We start from the raw sequence: 5,274 nt of genomic DNA, 5'->3' as shown, positions 1-5,274 counted from the left end.
ACACCATTGCACTCCAGCCTCCCAAGTAGCTGGGATTACAGGCATGTGCCACCATGCCCAGCTAATTTTGTATTTTTAGTAGAGATGGGGTTTCTCCATGTTGGTCAGGCTGGCCTTGAACTCCATCTCAGGTGATCTGCCTGCCTCAGCCTCCCAAAGTGCTGGGGTTACAGGTGTGAGCTACCATGTCCGTCATTGATCTGGATTTTATAACAACAACAAAGTTGCAAGAAGGAAAAAGAAAGGAATTTTTTAGGTTAAAGAGATGAGAGACATATCATACAACTGCAAATTCAATGTGTGGGCTTTATTGGGATCCTGATTCAGAAAACAAATCAAAAATACTAGTCATGAGACAGTTTGGAAAATTTGAATACTGACTGGATGTCTGTTCATATTTATGGTTTATTATTTTAGGTTTGAGAATGTTCTTGTGGTTTTTTGTTTTTGTTTTTGTTTTTTACGTGTCCCTATCTCTTTAAGAGAGCTTAGTGTTAAATTCCTGGGCTACAGAAATGGATCAGTCATGGTGCTGCCTCCTTGAAGCCCATGGTCAGTGTTGAAGAAAGCATGTACACAGATGAATCATAAGGAGAAAAAGATGTTAAGTGCCACAAAAAGAATTAGGGAGTCTGTCTAGAACAAAGTTTCAACAAAGAGTTTATTTTTGCAGAATTCATTCCTACCTGACAATGACTTAGACACTCTCCTTAGTATCTACACCTGAGCCTCCCAGAAGCTAGCATGATACAGTTTGAACTTGTGTGCAGAATATGACCTTAAGCTGCTTGAAAAACTCTGTGTTGTGATGGCTGCTGCTTTCCTGGCATTATAGAAGCGGGTCGACTTTATATATCTACTTAATGTCTGGTTGTATTCATCAACTTGGGCTTCCATAACAAAATACCATAGACTGGGTGGCTTAAACAACAGCCATTTATTTCTTACAGTTCTAGAGGCTGGGAAGTCCAAGATCAAAGTGCCCAGTGATTTGGTTCTGTGATGACTCTCTTTCTGACTTGCAAATGCCACCTTCTTGCTGTATTTTCACTTGGTGGAAAGAGAGAACTGGTCTCTCTTCCCCTTAAAAGGGGACTAATTCTAACACCATGACTCCCCTAGCACAACCTCATTAAAACCTTATTCTCTCCCAAAGGCTCCATTTCCAAATACAGTCACATTGGGGTTAGGGCTTCAACATATGGGTTTCAGGGGAACACAATTCAGTCATAGCAACGGTCTACTTCAGCATTACTGAAAGCAATGATCCAGACACTCCCTCAACTGCATCAGAATCACCTGGTGTGCTTTTTTTTTTTTTTCCTTTTTTTTTTTTGAGACAGAGTCTCACTCTTGTCACTCAGACTGGAGTGCAGTGGCACAATCTCCGCTCACTGCAACCTCCACCTCCTGGAAGCGATTCTCCTGCCTCAGCCTCCCACATACCTGGGATTACAGGCGCCCACCATCACACCTGGCTAAATTTTGTGCTTTTAGTAGAGACAGGGTTTCACCATGTTGGCCAGGCTGCTCTTGAACTCCTGACCTCAGGTGATCCACCCACCTCAGCCCCCCAAAGTGCTGGGATTACGGGTGTAAGCCACTGAGCCTGGGCGCTCTTTTTTTTCAATTTTTATTTCAACGTAACACTCCTGCTGTGTTGCCCAGGCTGGAGTGCAGTGGCTATTCACAGTGCACTGCAGCCTCTGACTCCTGGACTGGAGCCATCTCCCTACTTCAGCCTCCTGAGTAGCTGGGATTACAGGCACATACCACCAAACCTGGTTAATTTTTGTATTTTTAGAAGAGATGGGTTTTCACCATATTGACCCGGCTGGTCTTAAACTCCTGAACTCAAGTGATCCACCCACCTCGGTCTCCCCCAAGTGCTAGGATTACAGGCATGGGCTACCATGTCCAGCTGATTTTTATTTTTAGTTTTTTTAGAGACAAGGTCTCACGTGTCAGCCAGGCAGTGCAGTGGACAATCTTAGCTTACTGTATCCTGGAACTCCTGGACTCAAGCAACCCTCCTGCCTCAGCCTCCCAATGCATTGGGATTACAGGTGTGTACCACTGCTCCCAGCCCTACCAGTTTAATTGACTAGATAAACTGAACGATTTGTTGTCTTTTATTCTTCTGTGATAATGCATTGGGCTATCCCAGAAAATAATATGGCATTTTCTCACGGGACTATAATTGGAGTACTTTACTAAGAGAGGATATAACTTCCAAGCAGTGGCTTGGAACAAACCACCCTCAGGGACATTCTCCACCCTCCTCCTTCCTTTTCTCTCTCACTTCAGTCTTTGCTGCTACATAAACTCAGTCATTCTTTCTCCTCAAGCTCAAGTTTGCTTATCTGGGCAGTACCTTTTTCCAATGGGCTGGCCTGTGCTTTGTCAGACATGCAGGTCCTCATACTCACTAAAGGATCCTTCAGCTCTTAAGTTACGTTTCTTTTTCTTTTTTTTTTTTTTGAGACAGGGTGTTGCTCTGTCACCCTGACTGGAGTGTACTGGTGTGATCATGGCTCACTGCAGCCTTGACTTCCTGTGCTCAGGTGATTCTCCCACCTCATTCTCCTGATTAGCTGGGATTACAGGTATATACCACCATGCCCAGCTAATTTTTTTTTTTTTTGTATTTTTGGTAGAAATGGGTCTTTACCAAGTTTTCCTGTCACTCCAGGACTCAAGTGATCCCCCCACTTCAGCCTCCCAAAGTGCTGTGATTATAGGCATGAGCAACCATGCCTGGCCATGTTACATTTCTTTTTTTTCTTTTTTCTTTCTTTTTTTTTTTTTTTAAAGACAGAATCTCGCTCTGTCACCCAGGCTGGAGTGCAGTAGGGCAATCTCAGCTCACTGCAACCTCTGCATCCCAAGTTCAAGCGATTCTCCTGCCTCAGCCCCCTGAGTAGCTGGGATTACAGGCACCTGCCACCATGCCCAGCTAATTTTTTTCTTGTATTTTTAGTAGAGAGGGGGTTTCACCATGTTGGTCAGGCTGGTCTTGAACTCCTGACGTTGTGATCCTCCCACTTCAGCCTCTCAAAGTGCCGGGATTATAGGCATGAGCCACCGCACCCAGCCACATTTCTTATTAAGCAACATTTTATAATTCTCTAACTTTGAGAAAGCAAGACTATAACCCAGCATCCAGAGAAAGGCAACTTGAAAGCTGGCTAATTAGTTTTTTGTTTTAAATAGCTAGCTTGTCTTGCCTTTTCAAATCACTTAGTTTAATTTTTGGTACTTTCTTGCTTATAATTTACCAAATGCACAACATTGTAGGATAGCAAGATTTGGATTCTTGGCCCTTGGTTCAGGCTCTGGTACTGTGATTCCCCTAAAGTGCATGTTTGATTTTACACACTGTACACCCTTCTCCTCATCAAGATATGGAAATAAATGAAAATGTCTATTTCTTTTTTTTTTTTTTTCTTTTTTGAGACGGAGTTTCGCTCTTGTTGCCCAGGCTGGAGTGCAATGGCACCATCTTAGCTCACTGCAACCTCTGCCTCCCAGGTTCAAGTGATTCTCCTGCCTCAGCCTTTCAAATAGCTGGGATTACAGGCACACACTGCCATGCCCGGCTAATTTTGTATTTTTAGTAGAGATGGGTTTTCACCATATTGGCCAGGCTGGTCTCGAACTCCTGACCTCATGATCTGCCCGCCTCAGCCTCCCAAAGTGCTGGGATTTACAGGTGTGTGAACCACTGCGCCTGTTCGTCTATTTCATACTTACTGTATATTCCTTTGGAAGAAAATTTCAAGGTGTAAGAGAATTAATTCCCTAAGAAACATACCTTAAAAGATACAGCTGTAATCTAGAAAATTTGCCACCTGGGTTGCTAGACTGAACTGTTCAACACACTCTCCATGTGATTCTAAATGCTTTGGCCACCAAACTCCTTTTAGGACTTCCTTTGATTGTAAGTCAAATTTACATGCATCCAGTATTTCTTTTCTTAGCTGCTTTTCTGCTTATTCCATTAAGATTAGCAATGTGATCAGCTACCCTTGGGAAGTGAGTGCTTGGTTTGGTTATCTTGCTTTCATGACAAAATCTAAACTTGTTTCGCCTTTATAAAAATCAGTCAGAACTATGTGTTTTAGGGGAGATATTGCTATGTTGCTCAGGCTGGTCTTGAACTCCTGACCTCAAGCCATCCTCCCACCTTGGCCTCCCGAAGTGTTGAGATTATAGGTGTGAGCCACTATGCCCACCCAGAACCATGTATTGTATGATTCCACTTATATAAAATATGCAGAATAGGTAAATCCACAGAGACAGAAAGCAGATAAAGGTTGGCTAGGGCCTGGGGAGTTTGGGTGGAAATGGGAATGACAGCTTTTGAAGATGAGGTTTCTTTTGGGGGCGATTAAAATGTCCTGAAATTGTTTGTGCTGATAGTTACACAATTTTGTGAAAACAAATGGTAAAAACCATGGAATTGTGCATTTTAAGTGGTTGAATTGAATGGAATGTGAATTATATCTCAATAAGGCTGTTATTTAAAAGAAAACAGTCAGGAATTACTCAGGCGACATTGAGGAGGATGTGTACATGGCTTTATTCCATGGAAGGAGACAAACCACCTTGTATTACTGAAAAGAAAGACTCTGGTCTCCCAGCCTTCTACTCTTACTGTATACACAGTTTCTATTTTGGTCCTTTTTATAGCCTTCTTGTTATAGTTAGTGAGCAACAGTTAAGTCAAAACCCACAGTGGGGCCTTAGTTACAGCTTACCCTTGTTTTCAATCAACAAAAAAATATGACTAATGTCACCATGGCTCAACTCAACCACACATGTGGATTCGGGAGGCTCTGGACATGTACTAGAGGCTGGTGGGGCTGACCAGCTGGAAGGACAGTGGTTAGCTGAACTTAGGCTCCAGGAATAAGATGTTGGTAAAGCCTGTGAAAATGTCTTCCCACGAGCTACGGGTGGAAAGTTGTGGAAGTAACCCTGAGGGAAAACAGAGTTATCTGGCTTGGCCCAGAGATACAGGCTGGAAATTAGTAAGTAGAGCAGATCTTGGAGCCAGCATTCCTCTAGCTAACTTTCAGCCCGGCACCCCTCTTCCACCCCGCCACTTCATACATGACCCCCAAGGGAAGCTGTATCAGGTCCCTAGAGTTGGGGGAAGAGAGACTCAGTGGGAAACTGTAATGAAGTGACTGTGGCAGCAGCAGCGTGAGGCCAAAGAGCACCACAGCACAAGACATTTCTCTCCTGTCACTTCGTGACAAGGGCCCTGTG

Source organism: Sapajus apella, unplaced genomic scaffold (genome assembly GCF_009761245.1).
Source record: "Sapajus apella isolate SASKATOON/1434 unplaced genomic scaffold, GSC_monkey_1.0 scaffold7, whole genome shotgun sequence".
NCBI classification, from domain to species: Eukaryota; Metazoa; Chordata; class Mammalia; order Primates; family Cebidae; genus Sapajus; species Sapajus apella.
This window is presented reverse-complemented; position numbering follows the sequence as displayed.